The sequence below is a fragment of the Vipera berus genome (assembly GCF_964194415.1).
Source record: "Vipera berus genome assembly, chromosome: 1".
Classification (NCBI taxonomy): domain Eukaryota; kingdom Metazoa; phylum Chordata; class Lepidosauria; order Squamata; family Viperidae; genus Vipera; species Vipera berus.
The window spans coordinates 27,525,759-27,553,159 of NC_138202.1; the positions used below are offsets into that span (position 1 = coordinate 27,525,759).

General features: G+C 40.1%; 1 pseudogene across 1 annotated transcript; it reads right to left on the reverse strand.

Annotated features, from left to right (window-relative positions):
- Window positions 1–1,548: 1,548 nt before the first annotated feature.
- Window positions 1,549–26,951, reverse strand: LOC308664560 (potassium channel, subfamily K, member 16-like; annotated as a pseudogene). The gene is made up of 7 exons: window positions 26,913–26,951; window positions 25,892–25,942; window positions 10,496–10,696; window positions 9,780–9,900; window positions 7,580–7,746; window positions 3,373–3,541; window positions 1,549–1,811 (listed from the first exon to the last, which is right to left on the reverse strand). The product of its transcript is annotated as a potassium channel, subfamily K, member 16-like (transcript).
- Between the last annotated feature and the right edge of the window lie 450 nt (window positions 26,952–27,401).

Here is a 27,401-nt window from a genome sequence, read left to right on the forward strand (position 1 = left end):
ATGTGTGTCCTTACCTGACAGAAAATGTCAGGTAAGGACACTAGACATAAAGGATTTCTTTCCAGTCTGTATAATTTTCACTGCAAAAAGAAAGGAATCCTGAACCATAACTCTTTTAACAAGTTACACAAAAATGCTTAAGACATTTAATATGCACACTAGGCAACAATAAATCACTGGCACTGATTTATCAAGAAGTACTGTAGGCGGCAGTGTCTGGCCAACTTTGGCTGATCTTGTAAAAGCTAAATAGACTCTGATTCTGATTTGGAAACTACCAGGAAATCTCTGGGCTGTAGACTAGACTGCAAAATTGCCACTGCTTTATTTCATGATATTTTTTCAATCTATTTCTGTTACAGTGCAAAGAAACTTACATTAGCATGTCCGTGTAATTTCTAGGAACTGGATTTAACTAGAGGGATTTTTTTTTGAAACAATGGGGACAGATAAGAGCTGCATTGCAAGTTAAATGTAAACCAAGTATATTTTCAAAATCAGTTGTTGCTATGTTTGAAATCTTGAGGCTGAACAAGAACTTCTCTCCAAATTTATTTCAGTTCAACATACAACTTGTTTGGGCATTCAGAATTCCTAACTACAGGAAGAAATATATCAGCTCAGCTACTTTCAACTTTTCCAAGTTTAGAGAAAAGGTTTAGAGATAAGCTAAAATCATATTTTATTAAAAGAGTTTATATAACTCCTGGCTTTTGAGAACCATAACAATCAGTGTCTTCTTTCTATAGTAGGGCATTGTAATAATATCCAGCTGAAAGCTGTTATAACCTATTCTCAAATTTTTCTATCAGCATGGGAAGTTTAAAAGGGAACCATGTCTCCTCATTTCCAATGTCTAAAACTTTTGAACAAATAGTACATCAAATTATTATATATAATTGAACCTCTTGATAAGTGAGCTAGGCTTACTTTTTTGTTGAGAGCTTGTTTTTTCTCCATTTAGACATTTGGACTCCAACTCTCTTAATCAGAGAATCTGGTGTGTGCTTTTTTCAAACAGATCCCATGGCTTGTTTAAGTTTGAAACCCCCTGAACTGCATTATGTGGGGGGGTTGGGGTTGGGGTGAGGAATAGACTCTTTGCCCTGGTTGGTCACTGTGGGTATGTGGTAATACTGGATTTCTGCCCTGCACAAGGGCACAGATTAGATTATTTCCAAATTCCTTTCCAACTTTTACAGTCTATGGTTATATGATCTTATATATATATATTGGGCAGCCACATAGAGTACAGCCTTGACCTGTAATAATCTGGATGATCGCTAGACAATTATTTGGATTTTTGCAGACCAAATATGGCAGTTCTGAATATTGAGGTTACAGAATTTGGGGGAAATATATTGTGAGGAATATATTATGAAGGCTAAATGTGTACTGTGGAAAGTAGGAATTTTTTTGCAGGCATGCTATTTATTTCATATTTTAAAATATCATAACTTAAAATCAGCCAGTTACTTTTCAAAGCAACCAGCAAAATACTGCAATGATATCAAATATCAATGAAAAAAATCAAGTAGCATTGTACAATTATAACTGATTGCTTTGTCCATCTGTACTGTAACATAATGCTGAACCATCTTCCAGTGAAGTAAATAGAACTTTTTTTGAGTTCTTCTTTTTTTTTCTGACTGTTTTGACCTGAAGGTAATCCTCAATGGATTTCTCATTTGGGTCCTCCAGTAATGTTGTCAGTAAATTAAACAGTAGTGCTATCCAAGCAAGTCCAAAGATAATCCAAATCGCTACCACAATCCGATAGCCAGGGAAGTAGAATTTGTCATGTTGCCTCCCTGGAAACACAGGAGTAGGAAGAGCTGAATAAGGCAAAATAATTTAAAAAGCTAATGCATGTTATCTGAACTTCTTCACTTAGAGGAAGAAAACTACATCCCAGGGAGGCTAAATTGCTGATGTTGTACTCTGATTAAGGGCTGTTTTAGACATAATGATAAATTATTTTATTCATGACAAATTGTTATATGTTTTTATTACGTATGCATTTAATATTTACATTGCATTTTATTACACTGTATATATTATTAATTTTATGCCATTTTATCAGAAATTGAGCAAAATCAGTGAAAATGCAGGGTACATATTTTATATGCTATCATAATAAACAAAATAGTAATGCCTTTCTGTCTTTAATTGCATCATGATTGCACATTCTCCTTCCTTCATTTCCTCCCTCCCTGAGTTGTAAATTAGATCATGATGTTTTCTTCTAAACCAGATAAACAATGTACATCAGTGTCTTTCAACCTTGGCAACTTTAAGATGTGTGGACTTCAACTCACAGAATTCTTCAGCCAGCATTCATGCAGAATTTTCTTGTTGATGTTGGCATAGTCTGCTCCAAAGAGAGGGAAGCACAAGTAGTAGAAGAGCTGGGTCTTCTCTGTTGGAAGGAATTCTTGCTTAAACTAAATGGAAGGGGATCTTCTCAAGAAGAGAAGAAAATTAGGATCTAAAAATACTAAACTTGTTTTGCTTAATGCATGACACTAGAGTATAGTTATGCTGTGTGCTGTCCGAACTCAGCCAATGGGTTCAATCTGCTAGCTGGGGAATTCTGGCAGTTGAAATCCACACATCTTTAATTACAGGTAGTCCTCAACCTACAACCACAATTGAGCCCAAACTTTATGTTGTTAAGTGAGAAGTTTGTTAAGTGAGATTTGCCCCATTTTACTACTTTTCTTGCTACATTTGTTAAGTGAATCACTGCAGTCGTTAAATTACTAACACGGTTGTTAGGTGAATCTGGTTTCCCCATTGACTTTGCTTGTCAAAAGGTCGCAAAAGGAGATCACATGACACTGCAACCGTCATAACTGTAAGTCAGTTGTCAAACAGCTGAGTAAATCACATGACTATGGGGATGCTACAATAGTCATAAGTGTGAAAAATGGTCATGAGTCACTTTTTTCAGTGCAGTTGTAACTTCAAACAATCACTAAATGAACTGTTGCAAGTCGAGTATTACCTGCATAGTAAATGGAAGCTGATTGTTCTCGCTTTCTCAGGGATGCTGCTTCAGACCACTGAACTTAGGACTGTGCAGAGCGCACCCAGGGCTGTTCAAGTATGCAGCAACACTCCTTTGAATGTTATTCAGCAACCAGTGTCACCCACAGGCTAAAAAGGTTCCCAAGCAAGCCTTGTGTTATATGGTGACCATGTTGGTTGCCGCCATGTACCTTGGATGTCCAAAATAGTTTCTTTTCACCCGTATAGCCATTGTAAAAGTCTCCTTTAGTCTCTTAACTGCATCAGAACATAATGTACTATAGGAGCCATCATGATCCAAATAGGAAGTATTGTTTTGGAAAAAGTTACAGGAAAACTTACCTATCATATAATCACCAAACCCAATGGTGCTAAGGGTAATAAATGTAAAATAAATGGCTTCACTATAGGACCAGCCCTCTATTTTTCGAATGATGACCGACGGCACACAAAGAAACACTAGTATTCCCATAACCAGGAAGAACAGAAGCGTCAAGCCCCTTGCTGTTTTCTGAAAAATGAAGAAAAAACACTGATTTGATACAAGAAAATTGCCCTTGGTACAGACAGCTGCTTTTGCCTGCTTGCTTAACTTATTTCCAGGACCTCTAGGGTCTTATATTGTCTCCTATCTAATAGAAGTACTCCTCAAGTTACAATGACATTTGGGAGCACCATTTCTGTTGCTAAGCAAAGCAGCTGCTAAGTGAGCCATGCTTGATTACAAGACTTTTTTTGCCACACAGTTGCTAAGTGAATCACTGCAGTTCTTAAGTGAATCAGGCAGTTGTTATGCAAATTGAGTTTCCACCCATTTTGATTGCTTGTTGGAAGCCGACTGGGAAGGATGCAAATGGAGATCACATGTTCCTGGAATGACACAACGGTCGTAAATACATGTTGATTGCCACACACTCAAATTTTGATCCTGTTACTGTGGCGGTGTTGCAACAGTTGTAAGCGTGAGGACCGTTTGTATGCTAGTTTTTTCAGTACCACTGTAACTTTGAATGGAGACTAAATGAATGATTGTAAGTTGAGGTCTACTTGAGTATTCATGGGCTGCATGTTATGCTTTCACTCTATTGCACAATGTTACAATGAATTTGGTGTACTGGTCTGAGTGCTATCTTTTAAGCCTTCTTTAAAGATATAGAGAAATTGCCCCCCCCTCAAGTCCGGTGCTGTCATTGGGGCAGGGCACATATTCCTGGGATGGATAAGCAAAGAACGTTGGGAAAGGCTATACTCCCACCAGGACCATCTAAGCTAGGAGTGAAGGTCATTCCAGCTTCCCAGCTAAGTTAAGCAGATGTCTATTCAAGTAGCAGCAGCAATATAGAAAGCCTGGCAACTACAAAGGCATCATTTCAAACTCTATGTTAGAAGACAGTGATAAACCACTCATAATCAATTATGAATAAGATATATCTATGAGATCACCAAGAATCAAGATTGCCTTGATGACACACACCAAGTGAGAAAAATTGGGATAGCTTTGGTCCTAAGAGGAAAGGGTAAAAACAAAAAGTTAAATAATAAAAATTGGATTGTATTCTTTGATTATGTTAAGTGACAGGATTAGATGTCAAAGCTTAAGAGAAATATTTTAAGACAGGGGTATCCAACCTTGGCAACTTTAAAATTTGAGGATTTCAACTCCCAGAATTCCCCAGAATTCTGCATGAATGCTGGCTAAGGAATTCTGAGAGTTGAGGTGCACAGGTCTAAATGTTTCCAAGGTTGTATACTCCTGTTTTAGGAAGAGTTTGACAATGGAGTCACTTACAGTATTCTGCCTATTGGAGAGCTTCAGGTTGAGAGGGGAGACATTTCTGCCTAATAATTTGCTTCAAATTTATCATATTAAAGCAGAGATTAGATTAAACCTCTCTAATGGTACAATCAGATTGACTATGTACTCTGCAGCCAAAGATGGAGAAGCTCTATACAGTCAGTGAAAACAAGACCAGGAGCTGACTGTGGCTCAGACCATGAGCTTCTTGTTGCAAAATTTAGGCTTAAACTGAAGAAAGTAGGGAAAAGCACTAGGCCACTCAGGTATGAACTAAATCATATCCCTGTTGAATATACAGTAGAGGTGACAAATAGATTTAAGGAATTAGATCTGATAGACAGAGTGCCTGAAGAACTATGGACGGACGTTCGCAACATTGTACAAGAGGTAGCAACTAAAACCATCCCAAAGAAAAAGAAATGCAAGAAAGCAAAATGGCTGTCTGAGGAAACTTTGCAAATAGCTGAGGAAAGGAGGGAAGCGAAAGGCAAGGGAGAAAAAGAAAGATACGCCCAATTGAATGCAGAATTCCAGAGAATAGCTAGAAGAGATAAGAATTCCTTCTTAAATGAGCAGTGCAAAGAAATAGAAGAAAACAATAGAATAGGGAGAACCAGACATCTCTTCAAGAAAATTGGAGAGATGAAGGGAACGTTTCATGCAAAAATGGGCATGATAAAGGACCAAAATGGCAGGGACCTAACAGAGGCAGAAGAGATTAAGAAGAGGTGGCAAAATTACACAGAAGAGATATACAAGAATGAGCTTACGTCCCTGATAACCACGATGAGGTGGTCACTGACCTCAAGCCAGACATCCTGGAATGTGAAGTGAAGTGGACCTTAAGAAAGCTGAGCAACAACAAAGCTAGTGGAGGTGACAGTATTCCAGCTGAGCTATTCAAAATCTTAAAAGACGATGCAGTAAAAGTGCTACACTCAATTTGCCAGCAAATTTGAAAAACTCAACAGTGGCCACAGGATTGGAAAAGATCAGTTTGCATTCCAATTCCAAAGAAAGGCAGTGCCAAAGAATGTTCAAACTATCGCACCATTGCACTCATTTCACATGCTAGTAAAGTTATGCTTAAAATCCTATAAACTAGACTCCAGCAGTATGTGGATCGAGAACTACCAGAAGTACAGGCAGGATTTCGAAGAGGCAAAGGAACTATAGATCAAATTGCCAACATACGCTGGATCACGGAGAAAGCTAGGGAGTTTCAGAAAAACATCTACTACTGCTTCATTGACTATGCTAAAGCCTTTGATTGTGTGGATCACAACAAACTGTGGCAAGTTCTTAAAGAGATGGGAGTACCCAACCATCTTATTTGTCTCTTGAGAAACCTATATGCGGGTCAAGAAGCAACAGTGATAACTGGACATGGAACCACTGATTGGTTCAAAATTGGGAAAGGAGTCCGGCAAGGCTGTATACTGTCGCCCTGCCTGTTTAACTTATATGCAGAGCACATCATGAGAAAGGCAGGGCTAGATAAATCAAAAGTTGGAATTAAGATTGCCGGGAGAAATATAAACAATCTAAGATATGCAGATGATACCACTCTAATGGCAGAAAGTGAAGAGGAACTAAAGAGCCTCTTGTTGCAGGTGAAGGAGAGTGCAAAAGTTGGCTTCAAACTTAATATTAAGAAAACCAAGATCATGGCATCTGGCCCTCTCAATTTCTGGCAAATAGATGGAGATGAAATGGAGGTAGTGACAGATTTTATTTTCCTGGGCTCCAAGATCACCGCAGATGGGGACTGTAGCCAAGAAATTAAAAGACACTTGCTCCTGGGGAGGAAAGCTATGGCAAATCTAGACAGCACACTAAAAAGCAGAGACATCACCTTGCCAACAAAAGTGCGTATAGTCAAGGCTATGGTCTTCCCGGTTGCAATGTATGGCAGTGAAAGTTGGACCATAAGAAAGGCTGAGCGCCAAAGAATTGAGGCCTTTGAACTATGGTGCTGGAGAAGACTCCTGCGAGTCTCTTGGACTGCAAAGCATTCAGACCAGTCAGTCCTAGAGGATATCAACCCTGACTGCTCTTTAGAAGGCCAGATCCTGAAGTTGAAACTCAAATACTTTGGCCACCTAATGAGAAGGAAGGACTCACTGGAGAAGAGCCTAATGCTGGGAAAGGTTGAGGGCAAGAGAAGAAAGGGACAACAGAGAATGAGGTGGCTGGATGGAATCACTGAAGCAGTAGACGTGAGCCTAAATAGACTCCAGAAGATGGTAGAGGACAGGAAGGCCTGGAGGAATGTTGTCCATGGGGTCGCAATGGGTCGGACATGACTTCGCAACTAACAACAACAAAGGTACAATCATTTGATGCAATTTGGAGTTACTTCAGTAAAACAGGAGCAGATTTCTTTTAAAATTTGAGATATTGTGCTCTGGTTTGGCCTGCATTAAATGAACCATTTGAGTTTTGCAGCCTCTGATTGTGCACATTAACTGACCCATAAATCAAATTAATGGACTAGAAATATTTTGTTTCCAGAAATGGATTTAATGAAATTACATGGCTATTCAATATACCCTGATAGCTACATCACTGTAACTTTAGTACAGATGTGTTTTGTTGGTAATGTGCAGCGGCAAAACAGATTTAAATGGTGGTTGTTTCTGCATGACTGAAGCATGAATCACACTGTTCTTCAATTAAATTATCATCTTAAGCTCTTTGGCTTATTTTCAGAAATAATAGTGGAATAAAGTTTTATTATTATTATTTTACCTTCTTTATACCTTTCCTATACAGCCATTTAGCTAACCGTTCACAGACCATGGAGAGCATCTTGCCAACATGCTGCAAAAAGACAATATTCAGAGGAATTCCAAAGAGAGCAAAAAAGACACAGAAAAGCTGACCACCAGCCGTTTTGGGAGAGAGGTTTCCGTAGCCTGTCAAAACATGAGAGTCACAGAGAATATGCTGGTGAGCATTATGACTATATTGCAACAAAAGGTTTCCCCATTATCCTGAGCAAATGACAAAATAGAATTCCAATTAAAGATGCATATTATTTATTATTGGTCAGTACCTCCTTCCTGCCTTTGCAAGCAAGATACAGTTTAAAAAGCAATTATTTTTCCTTCAAGGATGCCATTAATTTGAAGTTTCCAGATGCCATCTTCCAGTTCCTTGAGTACTATGGGGCCTTCATTTTCTGGAACCATCCTTGATTATCAGAATAGCTGGATTTCTTTACTAGAGATATGCAACTTTTTTAGGACCAAGATAAAAAAAGTGGCTGAGGCTAGAACTAAACCTAGATATTATAGGTAATTATGAGGCCTCTCTGCATGTCTTTTATCATTTTCTTCTTTGTACAAAAAGAATGACCATTCCATGGCAACTTGTGAGGGGTGTAGTGGAGTTGAGAAACAGCTCTAGTGACCAATGCCAAAACAGTTTGGGATCTTAAATAATTCACACAGATTTTAATAAGAATACTTCTATTATCAGAATATTCTCATATTACAATAGTCCTTCAGTTGCATTGACTCACGTTTATTTGCACTCTAAGCATGCAGTTGAAATAAGCAACATGTTCTACATGGTTTAAAGAACAGACATTGTTGTTTTAGGCTGAAATCCCAAGAAGATTTAGCCAAGCAACCCAAAATAATCAGAAAACCTATTTATCTGTTCTTCTAAATGAGCTAGCCAAAAGTTAAAGTAGCCTGGGACACATCAAGTCCAAAGGCTGAGCCTTCCCAAGAGACCCACAATTTCTTGTTCACCACAATTTCAAGCAAATACTGACAATATCCCTATCAGCTGCCCTTGTATTTGTCATGCGTTTAGTAAGTGGGAGAAGATTGTTAATATGTCTCCCATGTGGAAAATATAAAATAATGATATTCTCTCATATACTAGACATGATAATGCGTAAAGAAGAAATGCATCTGCGGGAAAGTGTTTGTGGTTTTAATATAGTCCATTTAGAAGAATTGGTATGACAAGCTGAATAAAAGCTGTGATTTTGCACAAATTTTCTTGAATTGTGCATAAAATGTGTTCATTTATTTATTAGATTTTTATCCTTCCTTTATTACTTTGTAAGTAACTCCAGGTGGCAAAAATGCCTAATTCTCTTCCTCTTCCTATTTTTCCCACAACAACAACCCTCTGAGGTGTGTCAGGGTGAGAGAGAATGACTGGCCTAAAGTCATCCAATCAGCTTCCACATCTAAAGCAGGACTAGAACTCACAGTCTCCTGGTTTCCAGGCCAGCACTTGACCACTGCACTAAAATGGCTCTTTAGAATGTTAAAAAGTCTAAAAAAATATTTTTAAAAAAATCTAAATGTCTCTAAATAATTTAAAAAGTTGGACTGTCATTGGGGCTAGGCTAACAGTTCATTACAGTGACCTTTCGCATCAGACAGAAGATTTTCCCACAGCAGTCTGTTTCACAACATTGCTGTATCATAACACGAGAAAACATCATGTATGGGCCTGTGAGGTTTTTGGTGAATGGAATGGGGTTAAATGGATTTTTCAAAAGTTATTTATATTTATGAGCAGTCTTTCCACACCTTTGCATTTTATCTTAACTGTCTCCCTTTTGATAAGATCAGTCTCTTTCTACATATGGGTTAAAGCAAGTGTACTCGAAATTTCCAGTTCATGATTTTGCATCACTCTGTACATATTATATGCTGCCCTGTTTCGTATTAACTTAACAATTATCACAAAAATGAATTACAGTTTGTTTGATTTTATAAGAAAGAGGAAGATAAGGTCTGGGAGTCTGAAGCATAAAAATGACTCTTGAAAACTAAGTGCAATAAATGTTTCTAAGGAAGATTATTTCAATACAATCAGTATTCAAGTGCACTGCCCCAAGTTGCTTTTGATGAGACGGTTGGCTATACAAATGTGATTAATAAATAAACAAACATTTAAGGGAGAAACATAAGCAGTTTACCTATTGTGGATAACATAGAACCCACAAAGAAGAAAGAATTGCTGAAATCCCAATTGTTGTGTTCATCAGAGAATTCATTTTCTGCTGGATATATCCCCCTCCTAATGGTTTCCATCAGATTCTGCAATTAAGGTGACATTTGACATTTAAATAACCATAACTGATTATCAAATAACATTTATCTTTATATGCCTTTGCTATTAAGCTGCGTCTTCTGATTCTAGGAATGTCTACCAAATAAAATTGAACTAAAAATAAAACCTTTTCAAAATATCATAGCCTTTTCTTTAAAATGTCTAATACATACAGCTTAATACATCAATTTCATAATTAAGAAGGGAAGGGAAGGGAAGGGAAGGGAAGGGAAGGGAAGGGAAGGGAAGGGAAGGAAAGGAAAGGAAAGGAAAGGAAAGGAAAGGAAAGGAAAGGAAAGGAAAGGAAAGGAAAGGAAAGGAAAGGAAAGGAAAGGAAAGGAAAGGAAAGGAAAGGAAAGGAAAGGAAAGGAACTTTTGATCTGGCATCAAAAAGAATAATATGTAGTGCCAGTTGCATCTCAATGGGCTACATGAATCATACAGTAACTGAGAATGTTTCTCCTTTTCAAAGTTTCATACTGTATGAAATGTACTCATAAAAACCCTCCACTGATGACATTCAAAGCACCACAGTTTTTGGATTCATTATTTTTTGTATTCAGTTCAGAAAGAATGACCTACCTCCACAAAGATATTGACTTCTGCTGCACTGAGGGAAGTGAAGTTCTTCAGAAAGTCCTCCTTCATTTTAAAGGTGATGCCTTGTTGTAGTCTCTCAGCATCTTTTTCCAGAACCTGGAAGATGAGAGCACCCACCAGGAGATAAGCAAGGTAGCCAGCTGCTAACATACAGCTCTGTAATCTGCTGTAGATCATGGTGGCCTGTGGGAGAAAGGAAGCAAAGAACACAGAGAGGCTGGTAAACACAGCCTTATTCATAATCTTTCCAACTCTGATTAAATGAAATCCCAGCTGGACAGTTCCCATTTCCGCTTGGAATTTGAAGTAATACTATCAATCTTGTCTTTTTTCTCCACCGCAGAGCAGCTTAGGGACTTCCTAAGTAAAGCAAAATGTTGTTTCACAAACTTCCCAGGAGAATTTTGTAATTGCTCTGGCCTCACTCCCATAATTTTTTCAGTTGTTTTTTCTTTCCATGATAAACCCATTAAATGGAACTGGCTTCACAATATTTTTTGATAACACTAACAACTGCCTGGAAGCATCTTCAGTAAGAAATGCTCCAGGCAACTAGTCATTCTATCTCTTCACTTTTCCGATTCCATTTTAAAATGCAGCCCGGACTATTAAAGCTATTTTCATTATTTGCCAGGATCAAGATTCTATAAATGTTTGCAAGTCTAAACAGCTCATATAAAACTAACAGCCAAGCAACACTTGCTGGAAAATAACTGAACACCGAGAACCAGAAGCCAATCAGTGCTCATCTGTTTCACACTTGAACACATTATTATTATGATTGGTCCCACAGTCAGCCAGATATTTAGAGGGGATTTTATCCATCTATAGCATTCTTCTCAAAGACCTGGGATAGGCAAATGAGATAGTAATAACAACGTATTATTAAAATATTAACATTAAAATAAAATATTGTTATTACTATATATACAATGAGAAATCAATTGTCACCTGGCATTATATAAAAATTATGAATACAAATTATATATGAATACAATACAATACAATACAATACAATACAATACAATAGGGACGTGGTGGCTCAGTGGGTTAGGACACTGAGCTTGTCGATCATATGGTCAGCAGTTTGGTGGGTCAAATCCCAAGTGCCACATAACAGAGTGAGCGCCTGTTACTCATCCCAGCTTCTGCCAACCTAGCAGTTCGAAAGCACGTAAAAATGCAAGTAGAAAAATAGGGACCACTACGGTGGGAAGGTAACAGCGTTCCATGCGCCTTTGGCGTCTAGTCATGCCGGCCACATGACCACGGAGATGTCCTTGGACAAACGCTGGCTCTTTGGCTTTGAAACAGAGATGAGCACCGGCCCCTAGAGTCGGAAACGACTAGCACGCATGTGCGGGGGAACCTTTACCTTTTTTTTACAATACAATACATTTCTGCCAATTCCCATTGACTCTGAGCAATTATAAATTGTTAAAAATATTTTACAAATAACTGCAAGAAACACAAAATAAAACACATCAAGAGCCATGGTGATACTGTATTCCCCATTTTTGTCATTACAGATTAATGGGCCTCTTCTCCTGTGCCAATGGCACTCTGTATGACAAAACAAAGGAAGACAGATATATTTCTTGCTAAAATAACAGACCATTGAAAAAGGAGGAGAAATCATAGCACTGGAAAGGACCTTGGAGGTCTTCTAGTCCAACACCAAGCCTAAGGCAGGAACCCCTTATTCAATCCTGGACAAATGATTCTCCAATCTTTTCTTGAAAACTACCAGCAATGGAGCATTCACACCTTGGGGTGTCAAGCTGTTCCATGGACTAACTGTTCTCACTCTCAGGAAGTTTCTCCTTAGTTCCAGGTTGCTTCTCTCTCTGACTAGCTTCCACCCATTGCTTCTTGTTCTGCCCTCTGGTGCTTTGGAGAATAAATCGACCTCCACTTCCCTGTGACAGTCCTTCAGGTATTTGAAGATGGCTATTATGTCACCCTCTAAGTCTTCTCTTTGTTAGGCTAAACATACCTCGTTCCCTTAGCTGTTCATTATAAGATTTAGCCTCCAGAATTCTTATCATCTTTGTTGCTCTACTCTGCACTCTGTCTAAGGCCTCAGTGTCTTTTTTTTATATCATGGTAATAAGAAAAATCAGAAAATAATCTCACAGCACCAGATTTTCCTTAGTGAATGTGACCTCCCAAACCTAAAAACAACCCAAAGAGAAATATTTAAGGAGAGATCGAAAAGATTATTAAAATATTCTGAAGATTATGACCTACGGTAGTTCTTTAGCTCTTCTGTCCATTAAATCTAAAACACAGCACCAATGACGATTAACACAATTTTAGAGCATTTCCTTGAAGAGGAAGAGGAAGGAAGCAATGATAGAAATTTTCAACCTATTTTGCTCCAAAAGAACAACCAAAAGACAACTCCAACCCCTTCTCACTACTATCTGAGTAAACAGACCCCAGCAATCTCTAGAGCAGATTAATTTAAGTCACTGGCTGATCCATTTCAAGCAATCTACACATCAATCGACATTGAATTGTCAATTATAACAAATATTGACAGGCATGGAAACAAATTCAGAAGGCCAGTTGACTCCATAATTAAAACTCTATATTCTGAAACTAATGTTACAAGTTAAGGTGGAATACTTTGAAAACAAAGTCACTATCCAAATACCTTATATGCCACTGGAAAAGGTCCCAAAACAGGAAAAAGAGAGGTGTATATTTATTCTTTCCTCTAACAACCCAAAAACATCTCTCTGTGTCTGTGTCTGTCTGTCTGTCTGTCTGTCTCTCTCTCTCTCTCTCTCTCCCTCTCTCTCTCTCTCTCTCTCTCTCTCTCTCTCTCTCTCCCTCTCTCTCCCTCTCTCCCTCTCTCTCTCTCTCTCTCTCCCTCTCTCTCTCTCTCTCTCTCTCTCTTCATTTTCCAACAGTCCCACACAAAATGTACATGTGTGGCTTTGAGACAATATTTCTTCACTACTCAAACCTCCAAGGACATCATAATTACAATAAATGAGCATCCTATTCACACATGCACACACCAAATGATGAGAGTCAAACTGTTCTCCAGCTGTAGAATATGAAGGTTTCAAGATACAAATCCTTTGGGATTTATGAGCTGAAATTCTGAGAAAATATAAACAAGCTAATTACAGTTTGGGAGAAGATATCCTCGGGGATTCCCTGAAAACTCATAAAAACCATTTTGTGGCACTATTCAATATTTAATAAGCAACTGAAATTTGTGTTGTGAATTTCATATCAGAAAGTTCAGATTCCAATAGCTTCAAAAGCAAAAGAAATGAATTCTAATTTAATTTCACCTGAATTTCACTCTATCTCAAATCAGAAATGGGTGATAGAATGTGTGCCCTCTTCATTTCTTGCTCTATCTGTTCTTTATAGGATTGCTAATCAGAGGATGCTTCCTTTTGTCTTTCTTCTTCCCAGACACAAATGCATAGAATGCATATTCTTTGATTTTTCTCCTGGTAGGAAATTTTCTAGTTTTTGCTTATCCTTACTATATATTGCCTGTTGTGTTGTGGGTTCTGAAGAGCAGGGAAGACGCCAGGCAGATGAGTACAGAAGAAACATAGCTTTATTGTAACTAAGACTGAGCTGTACTGGGGCTTTGGGGTAACGTTGCACAATATATATAGTCCACATGCTCTGAACAACCAATCAGATTGAACCCATTATTCCCACCATGTTAACTGCTGCCAGGACTAGAGACGTCCTGTCTAGGTTGCTGGAGAACCGTTAGTTCTCCAGCAGCACATGTGATTAAACCCCCAAAAGACATTGCCTATAAATAAATTTCCTTTCTCTTAAACCTCTAAAATTTGCTTCATTCATTTTTGCTCTGACTCCTTTTCTCAAGGTCATTCACAAATACAGGTGGCTGTTGACTTAAAATAGTTCATTTAGTGACTCTTTGAAGTTACAACGGCACTGAATAAAGTGACTTTTCACATTTATGACCATTGCAGCATCCCTAGAGTTACATGATAAAAATTCAGACAGTTGGCAATTGACTCATATTTATGATGGTTGCAATGTTCCGGAGTCATGGGATCACCTTCTGCAAGCTTCTGACAAGCAAAGTCAAGTGGGAAGCCAAATGGACTTAACAACCGTGTTACTAACTTAACAACTGCAGTGATTCACTTAACGTGACAAGAGAAGTCTTAAAATGGAGCAAAATTCACTTAACTGTCTCATTTAGCAACAGAAATTTTAGGCTCAATTGTGGTCATATGTTGAGGACTATCTGAATATCCAGAACATTTCAACCTTAAATGATAAGATTTTGTATTCTTTTGCAGGCAGAAGTTAGTGTTGAATATAATATTACAATATAAAACTTTGGTCCTCATTGCATTAAACATAACTCATGGCAAATTGGGAATGGCTGGGTATTGTTAGTTTATTTCTCTGATATGAAGTATCTTTTTTCGGACCATCTCTCTTTGATTACATTAATTGGATTATTGGTTTTTAGATTCTTATTCTAAAAGTTTTGTTACAGGGTTTATTTTTAATCTTTCACTGTCTGAAACTCTTAGCTGATATCAGATACCAAATTTATATCTATAAATGTAAATAATTCTATTTTTATGTATTTATCAAATTTAGAAACTATTCTTGTCCCTCAAAGAGCTACTCTTGCTTGAACTTTAGAATGAGGCATGTTTTTATTTAATTTCTGCAAAATGTTAAAGATGTGCTCGTTTGTCTTTAAAGACTGCTAATTTATATTGACAAATACTGTATAAGTTTATTTTATATATTATTACTTATTCTAAAAGAAAACATCATATTGAAAAGCTGGAAAGATGACCATACTGATGTGCTACTGATGTGCTTAACAGAAGAAGGAAAAGCTGCAGATTGGCTCATGTTACCCAATTACACTTTTAAATCAAGATGAAAAAAAACCTTAGCTGCAATTTTAACCAAAAGGATCAACAACATTAGTATCTCACTTATGCTTGTACACAACCGGACTGATTCTATTCACAGGATATGAAATATGAGTCATCATGGTCATTAATTCTACACCTAAGGCTTTAACTGATATGCACTCAAGATGTTTGAAGATTAAGTTGGCTTCAGAATTAGAATTCAGGAATATTTTATAAGTTAGAAGGATATATGCCAGTTCAAGAGTCATTCTTAGCACTGAGGGGCATTATTTTAGACCACGGGTGTCAAACTGACAGCCTGAGGGCCAGATGCACCACATGCAGGCCACACCCACCCTGGCTCCCTAAGGCAAAAACATTGTGATACGTCACAATACGTCACATGACACAATCAAATTTGACATCTGTGCTTTAGACCAATTAAACTGAGCAGAGTGATAAGAAGGCTCCTGTTCTTTCTATTGTTTGCAACTGAAGTAAAGCCATAGTCTACATTTTACAACCTAGGACTCTGATAGTAGCCATGGTGGCAAAACATGTATAGTAACACCTTCCAACATGGACAAAATAAAATCAATAGTGCAGGTATGTAATTTGCATCATTTGAAAATGTCAACCTTCCTAGGTAAACCAGAGAGGAAGCACAACGAGATTAACGAATTCTATTCTGTCATAAGTCTACATGAATAGAATCCTGAAAGTCTGAATGCACAAACTTCCCACCACCATTCTCAACTGCTTGATCCATTAGGGTAGGTCCTTCCTAAGTTTCTTTCCCTGGCCGTTAAGACCAGGGCTTTTTTTCTCATAGAACGCTCAGAACGGAGTTCCAGCACCTTTTTTGGATGGAACCTTGTAGGGTAGGCAAGGCGGGTTGTATGACATGTGTGAGTTCCGGCACCTTTTTCTTTTACAAAAAAGCACTGGTTAAGACACTGGAGCTCCTGCCTTTCCTGTCTGTTTACTAGGCAGCATCTTCTCCTCTCTTTCCCCAAGGTCTTTCATACAAGACATCCATTACACCAATTCACAAACCTGCATATATATATTTGCCTCTCTACACTTGCCCCCCATATATTTTCCTCCCCTTGTTGGACACCCAATCTGTTAAGAATTTCTTCACAAGTTACAATCATTAATACTAAAAATAAATACCATCAACTTAACAATTTTGTATTGACATAGTGTATATATTTTTATTTCCAATCCAATCCAATAAATGGTATTCTATATACATTCCATATAATCTTGGTATGCAAAAATATAGGAAAAGAAATTAAATATAGAAACTAAAAGATACACAGAATACATAGCTCATTTAAAACTTACCTTTTGCTGAATCAAATCTCTAAGAATTATTATCCTTAATGATATAGAACAACTTTAAGTTGAAATTCTATCTTCTCACACTGGTTAAAGGGGAATATGATCAAAATGAAGAGGGGGGAAAAAACCTTCCCAAGTTATAGGAAAATCTGAGATAATTAAAATGATACTTCCCAAATTATTATTTTTCAATACTAAATTATTACTTCTATCCAAGAACAAGCTTTCTGAATGGAATAGTGTGAGAAATTGTATTAGATTTGCCAGTTCTGTTTTAAACTGTTTAAAGCATCAAGGAGGCTTTGCTGTACCTAATCTGAAGTTTGATTTTGATGCATTTCAACTAAATCAATTAATGCATCTGTGTCACCATTATCTGTATGCTAATGGAACTATCTCCTGGGACATAGCTGATACAGTAATTGGGAATATGCACTCTTCCCTTTTACAGTGGTAAATTGCTTTTCAATAAAATGCATTACTAAATGGTTTAATGGCCAAGCAACTGCAGATGAAATCTTTAGTTCCTTTTTCCCCCTCCTTTGATTTTCTTTTAGATCATCCCAACTACCTATATAAAGATAACTCTTTACTATATAAAGATTGAATGCATACAAAAACTTTTAGGTTAAAAGATTGTTTCCACAGTGAAAATGCTTTTACTGAGATAAGCAAGATGGACTGCATGCAATATGGATACAATAATTTCAAATTATAGCCATTGCTTCTATTTTAATTAAACAACAGGGGATTTTTGAGAATTTATGCCTACCTGCAATTAATCAACTTAGTTGAATGGATTCATCCCTTTATAGAGGTTTAACTAATATTGTAAACACATCTCTTTCAAAGCTAAAACTGACTTGGGAACTATAACTTGACAAACCAATCATTTATGAGCAATGGCATTAGATCAGGGGTGTCAAAATGGTGGTCCTATAACTTGACAAACCAATCATTTATGAGCAATGGCATTAGATCAGGGGTGTCAAACTGGTGGTCTGAAGGCCAGATGCATCACATGCAGGCCACATCCAACCAGGCTCCACAAAGGCAAAAAAGTCACAATAAGTCACAATACCTCACATGACGCTATCGAGTTTGACACCTGTGCATTAGAATATATTTTTTGTAAAACTACATCTGCTCACATTAGAGAAGCAACTATAAAATGACATCACAAGCAGCACTAAACATGAAATTTATTACAGTCAGAGACCAGCAAGATGGCTGGGAAATTCTGGGAGTTGAACTCCATACATCTTAAAGATGCTGAGGTTGAGAAACACTGGTTTAGAGAAATATGGGATCTCAATGAATCTGTGGCTTGAAATGTATTGTTGCGAGTACATGGGTCGTAAGATAGCACTTTGCCAATGTTTTATGCTCTTTAAAGAGATCTTCAGGTACTTATAGCACAAACTTATTTTCTATTTCTTGGTTGGCTTGCTTAGTTATTATTATACTACTTTGTTATCAACATTGCCTGAACCATACATAACAATTTGAAAACTACAACAAAACAATAATATAGCAAGAGACAAAACAACAGGGCTAAATCCATAAGATTTAGCTAAAGATACTCAGAAAGGTCAATGGGGGAAACTAACAATACCTACTGAATATGGCAATATTGTGTGGATCAAGATTCTCTTCTTGATATGTTGGAGGTCTATCAGGAGTTTAAAAAGACAATAGAGGAATTATTGACAGAGTCCAGGAGAAGGGCCTTCTCTGCCATTGCATCTGCCCTCTGCAACATCTTGCCCCAGGAGTGAGGTCCACTCCAACCCTCCTGCCCTGCTCTAACTGCCTAAAGACTGGGCTCTGCCAGTTGGTTTGGGGCTCCAAAGGAGGGGATTCTTGTTGGAGGTGGTTGATAATGTAATGTATTGGCCTCAACTGTTGATATCACTTGCTTAATGTGTGACCTTAATTGCTGTATTTAAGTGTAGGATTGCTTACCTGTTTCTGTTACTGCAACCTAGACTGTCTGTCTCCAAGCTGATAATTATGTTTGAGGCAGGAAACTCTTACTTTAAACCTCTTGGTTGCCACCTAGAGGCGAACTGTATATATAGCTGTTCAGCAGCCTCTAGGGCTGCTTCTGTTGTTAGTTAATAAACTTGCTTGCTGTTTCAACACTCTGCCTCGTCAATGCCTAACTGAACTAAGAACATAACAGATACATTAATATCAGATCCCACCTCCTCCCTGTTCACCCTACCTCTGCCCTCCCCATCTTTTAGCTATTATATTTTGTATTTTTTATATTTTTGTAGTATTTTATTTATATAGTTTTATCTTTTAATATTGTAAGCCACACAGAGTTACCCTGGAGTAAGATGGGCAGCCAATAAATTTAATAAATAAAGTTTTATATAGCTGCTGATCTGGCCTGCTGTTTAACGGATTTTCTTTATTCCTGTTATTATTAGGTTAGTTTTTTCTCTGTAAATGTGGGAAATAATGGAAGCACATCTTAACCAACCCTGCACTGGTACCACACTCACTTTCACAGATCCATTGTTACTTGAGTCCTCTTGAATTCCCAAGTTCAGCTTTCAGTGTCTGCTGAGAAACTTGGCATCACCCTTTAACTGTATAACTATTTGGTAGGGGCAGTATATCTGTGAGGTCGTGGGCCTATTGCCCTTTTTTATGGACCTGCTTACCTGTACCCCTAGGCCTCTGTGAGGTCATCCTTGTACACCAACTGGGCAGCATATAATTATGTCAGAAAAACTAATATACATTTGATGGAGATGATCTTATACAGGGAAAAGTTGGGAATGTTTTAGCAGGGATGAACCTTATTTTTAGAGCAATGAGTTAGTTAAAAAAACTAAAATCAATACAAGCCTTCCTTCCTTTCTTAGGTTTAGCTACACAACTGAAGTTATAATATCTGAATATATTATAAGTTATATCCATAGTATTAGTCCCTGCATTTCTTTAGGTGATAATATGCTTTGTGTTGTATACTGGGTTCGTTGCGCAGGAATGAAGACGTGGCGAGTGAGTTCAGCAAAGATCATGGTTTATTGCTTGCAGGATCTGAACTAGAGAACAGGGCTGCAGATGCAGCAATTTATACCCTGGCCCCTAGGCGGCGGCCAATAGGTTTGAAGCAACCTATTGCTGCCTAGGGGCAACCAATGGCAGCGCTGGAGAAGGGTTTTCTGAGATGCTGGGAGCCATTAGCTAGCTCCCTGCTCTAGCAACCTACCAGTCATTACCACGTGGTGTTAACAAGCAAACCCAATACATTACACCCCTCCCCCCTTAGAACGAACAACACTATAGCAACAATAGAAAGTAATTACAGCAATACACTTTACAAAGACTTAACACTGGTGTGAATAGGTTCCACTTAGCAGCACAATAAAGTACTTACAACATTATAGCTCCATTGTCCATTACAATCTTATAGGTCAGAATTAAATACAAGTGTGCATACAACATTATAGTTTTATTATTACAGAACAAAATCTTTCAGATAAGCAGGAGGTTTGCATGGCCTTGTTGAACGCCTTGGGGAAACAGGCACGTCCTGGCCTACCAGCTTGCCCGCCGGGCTGGGTAGACTAGTGTCTCTTAGTTCAAGTGATTCGGAGTGGCTCGGTGCTCTCTGGGTGGACTTTCCAGGTTGGCCCACCCCAGAGTCAGTTTGTTCAGCAGAGTTAGCACAGCAGCTGTAGCCAACAGGTTGGCTTTCTCCGTCAGGGGACCCATGTTGCACATCCGGGCTCCCCTCCTCTACGGCCAACTCCTCGTTGCTTGGGCTGTGTGAGCCTTCAGAGTCTATGCATGGGCCGGCTTGGCTGCTGATTTGTGGACCTTGGTAAGGACTTGTGACGAAGTCCTCGCTTTGTGGCCATTCTGGGAAACGCTTCCTAAGCTGATCAATGTGGCATCGGACAACTTGCCCGCCCTCCAGCCCCACTTCGTAAGAGAGGGGGCCTGACGTTTTAGTAATTTTTCCAGGCACCCACAAATTCCCATGCCCATAGTTCCTGGCCCACACCCCATCGCCCACTTGCAGCCCCCTCGGGGGTTTTGAGCACAAAGCTTCTGCTGCCACCCTATCTGGGTGCAACCTGTCCAGTTTTGTGATCAGTCGCCTCCCCCAGCGCAGCTCTGCTGGGCTTTTCCCTGTAGCTGTGCAGGGCGTGGAATGCTGGCAAAGTAAAAAATCTGCCAATCTGTGATGCCAGTCCCCAGTCACTATACACTTCAGTGACTCTTTTGTGGTCCTGATCATGTGTTCAGCTTGACCATTAGAAGAAGGGTGAAACGGGGCCGACGTTGTGTGCCTGATGAGATTTGCTCTCAGGAATGCCTGAAATTCTGCCACTGTAAATTGGGCTCCATTGTTGGATACTATGATGTCTGGCAGCCCATGTGTGGCAAAGAGTTTCCTAAGCACCTGGATGGTCCTAGCAGTAGTCATGTTAGCAATTGGAATTACTTCAAGCCATTTAGAGTGGCTGTCGACCACTATAAGGAAGAACTGTCCCTGAAAAGGCCCAGCAAAGTCTATGTGAATTCTAGACCAGGGAGTGTGAGTCTCCTCCCACCTGTGAACTGGAGCGTACGGCATTTCAGGCCTTGATTGTTGGCATGTGTAACATCCATGCACCTGGGCTTCAATTGCCTTATCTAAACCTGGCCACCATAAGTAGCTTAGCTAAAGCTTTCATACGGACAATACCCGGATGACCTTCATGCAGTGATTGTAAGACCCTGTCTCTTAGTGAGATGGGGACTATGACCCTGTTCCCCCATAGGATACAACCCTTGTGAGCTGATAGCTTGTGTCTTCTAGTAAAATAACTCTGAAATTCAGGGCCTGGGCTCTTATCTAGCCACCCTGTGTGTACCCAAGAAAGCACTCTACTTAGTGTCTTATCAGCTGTTGTTTCTGCAGCTATGTCCCCAGCATGGAGGGGAAACTCTGGCAAGTCCTGAATGGACAATATGCGGGCTGCTGGGGCTGGATCTGGTTCGATTTGTGGCAGTGGAAGCCTACTCAGGCCGTCTGCATGGCCCATTTCTTTGCCGGGTTTGTGAATCAACTTAAATGTGTATGCTGATAAAAAAATAGACCTTCTCAGCATTCTAGGGGATAATATATGGGGTGTCTGTCTGTGGTGAATGACCTCACTAGCAGTTTGTGCTCTGTGAAGACCGTGAAGTCCCTGCCATTCCAGTCATGGAATTTTTTAACTCCATCTACCACGGCCAATGCCTCCTTGTCAATTTGAGTGTAGTTACGCTCAGCAGAGGACAGTGTCCTCAAATAAAATGCAATGGGAACTTGGGTTCCATCTTTCTCTAAGTGACTCAAGACTACACCCACCCCATATGGGGATGCGTCACATGCTAAGCAGACTGGTTTAGACTCCCTGAAATGAGTGATAGTGGAACTGACCGACAGAAGTGCCTTCAGGTTCTGAAAACTTTTTTCATGAATACTGGTCCACTTCCAAGAAGCTTTTTTATCTAAGAGCCTGTGAAGCAGCTCTGCCACTGCGGCCTTGTTAGGAAGGAATGCGTGGTAGACGTTGAGGAGGCCCAAGAATGCTTGCAGCTCTCCTTTTGTTTTAGGGCTAGGTGCCATCTGAATGGCCTTTACTTTGGATTCAGCTGGGTGGATGCCAGTAGCATCAATGCGAAACCCCAAAAATTCAGTTGAGGGAACCCCAATACTGCATTTGCTCTTTTTTAGTTTGAGGCCTGCTTCATGCAGCCTCTGCAGGACGGCTCTGAGCCTCCTTGCTAGCACTTCTGTGGATTCTCCGGCAATAAGCACGTCATCAAAATAGGGGCAAACCCCTGGAATGCCTTTGAGTGTGCGTTCTATGATTCCCTGAAAAATGCCTGGGGCTACACTGACCCCAAATTGCAAGTGCTTTACTCTGAAAGCCCCCCTGTGGGTCACAATTGTCTGTGCTGCAGCCGTGGCCTCATCAACAGGTAGTTGCTGATAGGCCTGTGCCAAATCTAATTTCGCAAAAGTGATGCCACCCTGCAAAGATGCCAGGAAGTGGCTCACCACTGGGACTGGGTATGTGTGCTGTTTAAGGGCCTGGTTAATTGTGCATTTGTAGTCTGCGCATACTCTGACTTCCCCATTGGCTTTACGTGGTGTTACAATAGGAGTTTCCCACTCCCCACCATCTACTGGTTGCAAAATGCCCTGTTCCACAAGCTTGTCCATTTCCATGTCTATTTTGTGCTTGAGGGGAAAGAGGACCCTGCGAGGCTTAATCCTGATGGGAACCACGTTTGGGTCTAGTTTGAATGTTATTGGCGGGCCCGTGTAAGTTCCTAGAGCTGAATCAAATATGTCTGCAAAGTCCTCGCAAACTGATGCTAGACTCGCAACTTGTGTCCGGTTGATACGTTACTTGGATGCCTAGTGTATCAAACCAATCCAGCCCAATTAGGCTCGTTCTCTGGCACCCTACTACAACAACATCCAGGTGCCCTGAAAACCCCTTAAATTTAACGGCTAAGGTGGCTTCACCCTTGACTACGACTTTTGCGTTCTGAAAATCTGTTAAAAGTATATCAGAGGGCCTCAGCTTGGCCCATCTCCTACTGCGACTGCACACGAAATTAAATGTGTCCAGAGAAATAATGGAAACGGCGGAGCCTGTGTCCAGCTCCATCTTACAGGGGACCCCTTGCAGCTCCACCTGAACTCTGTACTTGGGTTTAAGGGGGCAGTACGGTACGGCAGACACTTCTACGGCTTAAGCAAAACCCCATGCTGAACAGCCCCGGTACCTCTCCTGGTCGGATCTTCCGACTGGCGATTCGATGGCCGGTCCCTCTGGCAACCTCTGCAAATGGATGCGATGTGGCCGGTTTTTCTGCAGGCCCGGCATGTGGCTATCCAGAACCTGCAGTCCAAGTGTTGGTGGCAGCCGCCACAACCTGGACATCTAGGCAAGAGATCTGCCTTGTAATTAGTCTCTTGTCGCTTGCTGTTGCAGAGCTGCTGGTTGGGTTGTCTGTGCAACTTATCGACTTTGTCGTCTTCTTCGGAGTCCTCGGTGAGTTCTGTGTCCTTGTGGTGGATGGCTTCTTCATGTTACATCGTTCTGGCGGGCTGGATCATTCGGACAGCTCCACCAGCAGCTTCGTCTGCCATGACTTCATTCTGGGCATCAGCAAACAACAGGACTTCTCTTGCAAAAAGTTTCTGCTGCAGTTCTCTGTTGCAGAGGCTGCAGACAAGCCGGTCTCGAAGTCGCTCTTCGACGTCTGAAAATCGACACAGGTGTGCGGCCTGCCTCAAGGCCGCAATGTATTTGGATGCGGTCTCTCCCGGCTGCTGTATTCACTGTTCGAAGGTGTAGTGCCATGTAATCACCAACATCTTTGGTTGGAAGTGTTCTCCGAGCTTCTTCTTCAGTTCGGCGTAGGATATGGATTCCAATGGCGTGGGCGCAAACAGGTTTTCAGCCAGATCGAACGTTGCTGGGCCGCACACACAAAGCAGCGTGGCGGCCTTCAGTCCATCCTCTGCAACCTGGTTCTCCTGAAGGTAGTTCTCAACCTGGGACAGGTATGAGGGCCATCCTTCTGGTTGCTTGATGTCGAATTCTCACAGCCTTCCGACCTTGGGCATTCTGTTGGTCTTTGTGGCTGGATCTCAGCATCTTCAACTCCTGCCTCTCCGTTGCCCAGGGACTGGCCCTCTGAGCGTGTGGTCACTAGCGTGGCTTAGCTAGCTGACCATAGGAGGGGGGATTTGCTTTTCCCACCAGGCGTGCACTGCCTCTCCCCTAGTGACTTTCAGCTTCGACGGAGAAGCAGGATCCCACCTTCGTCGCCAGTGTTGTGTACTGGGTTTGTTGCGCAGGAATGAAGATGAGGCGAGTGAGTTCAGCAAAGATTATGGTTTATTGCTTGCAGGATCTGAACTGGAGAACAGGGCTGCAGATGCAGCAATTTATACCCTGGCCCCTAGGTGACGGCCAATAGGTTCGAAGCAACCTATTGCCACCTAGGGGCAACCAATGGCAGCGCTGGAGATGGGTTTTCTGAGATGCTGTGAGCCGTTAGCTAGCTCTCTGCTCTAGCAACCTACCAGCTGTTACCATGTGGTGTTAACAAGCAAGCCCAATACATTACACTTTGCTTGATTTTGGCTTTGATTAAATCCTCAAGCACCATAAATCTGGTATACTCCAGAAATCGTGGCATACTGTCAGTCCCTAAATTCGGCCCAGCAGCTCAAGCAAGAACACTGCTGGGCATCCAGGGAGACGATCTAACTTCAAAAGCAAAGCCTCACATGCAGTTAACTATGGAATTGTATCATAGTTTCCAGCAGACATATCATATAGCAATAGCCATCCCATGTCACATACAGTACCCCAAACTCTCAGCTGATGACACGGCTGAAAAGTAGAGAGGCACTTTTCAGAGTGATATACATCACTCCACATGAACCCATGATAATTCAATCAAGGTCTATTTTCTCTTTCCCAGTAAGGTTGTTAATGAGAAGAGATTTCAATAGAAGAGTGTCATGGGTCCAATGAATAAGACAAATCAAACAGATTGCAGACATATTATTTATCTAAAAAGTCTTAGTAATGAGACATAACAGCGGCACTCATGGCGGAATGCCAGAATCTGAAATCTCCTCCTCCCAAACCCATCATACACACACACAATCCCCGCCCTTATCTATGTCTGGAGCTCAAGAGTTGAACTGGGGAATCCTTGATGTTCTCTGAGTTTGGTTGTTTGCTTTCAGATGTTTCTTTATCTGACATCATCATCAGGTAACATCATCACTGTTGATGTTCAGCACTGAAGATGTTACCTAGTCAGTTATGACTAGGCAATGAACCATCCGCAAGCAAACAACCAAGCTCCCAAAAGAGATTTATTAATTAGGGGTTGACCAGGAGTTCAAACCCAGATCTTCCCTGCTCTACTCCCGTAACTGAAGTAACCTCCCCCCCCCACGCCAAATGAATTGACTAATGGCAGGAGGCAAGCAAGAAAGTGAAGATTGCACAGAAGAAATAGAAAGGCTTGTCCACCCAGTGACACTTGACAGTGAGATGGGCAACGTATATATTTAATAACTAAACAAATAACACCCTACCATTTCCTAATGGTGTGAGGCAGAAGAATGGGCTTCATTTCCAAGCATTGCCTAGAACTATAGATAAATGCAGCTTGTACCCAGCATCGTGTGATCAGCAGGAATGTATTTATCATTAATTTTAATTAATAAGGGAAAGGCTCAGAAATGGGAGGTAAAACTGAAGCACAGAAGAAAAATTAGCCCCTCTAGGACAATGAAACCAGAAAACAAAGTTTGTGATACCTGAAAGAGTGTTTCCACACCAAAGGCTTATTGAATAAGTTGCAACGAAATTTTTGGAGAAGTTTTCCAGATAAAAAAGATTAGAGTACCAGAATCCTTTTCCAAGCAGGTTCCATATGTGAGGCTTGATTATCTAAAGTAAAGCCAGAAGATTTATTAAACCCCAAAGAACAATTCCACTGGTGAAGAATAAGTCTAAAGCTACTTTGTTAATATTAAATATTAATATGTTAATATATATATAAATCCAGATTATGACAGAGTTCAGATATTAGCTAAAGCAAGGTTTGTTTTAGCAATGGTTTGCTGAGCTGAGCACAGAGGCCAAAGTCACATTAAGCTTTCAATGCTTGAACAAAACATACTTTCATATGATTAGAATTCATGAGGGTGATGTCAAGATGTTTCCTGTTGCAATCTCAACATTAAATAAAAAAAATCTTTTTGGTTTTTTTCAATGCGCAAAATCTCACAGAATTGCCAAGTCTTGCATAATTTCAACTTTGTGTGCGATCTTCTGAAATTTCAGCAATTTTATATGAGATCACGCAAGAGTTTGGTGAACTTGATGAAATGTTAGTAAATGAAAAAGTGACACTGAATAGTATGTTGAACACTGATGATGTTACCTAATCAGTAAATAAAATGCCTGCAAGCAAACATCCAAACTCAGAGATCACCGACCACTCTTCATGTTGACACATAGACAATTCTGGCTGTGTTTATCATACAACTCCAGTCATTTCGATATTTAAATTAGTGTTTGCCCATCAAATTACTCCGAAGTGTGTCATACCTGAGGATGTTGCTGACTCCTCTTGACCCATATCCTCATTGCCCATCAACTTCGCTCATAGAACAAACATATCCAAGTGACTCAATTGTATTGGATGTTGGGAATTTGAGGAAACCTTCCTTTGTAAATGCATTTAGAATCACAGCCTAAATATATGAAGAACAGGTTGGGAAATTCTAGCTAAACTTTTCAGACTGCCCAGTCTTGTGAACCAAAGCACTTGTGAACCAAAGCTCACTTCATTAGATGTCTTTCTTTTGTGAACTGTAGCCCATGAAAGCTGAATAACTTAATAACAGAATTGGAAGGGGCTTTGGAGGTCTTCTAGTCCAACCCCCTGCTCAAGCAGAAGACCCTATACCTTTTTCAGACAAATGGCTGTCCAATCTCTTCTTAAAAACCTCCAGTGATGGAGTGCCCACAACTTCTGAAGGCAAGCTGTTCCACTGATTGTTTTCACTATAAAGCTGACCCTTTTAATTATATTTA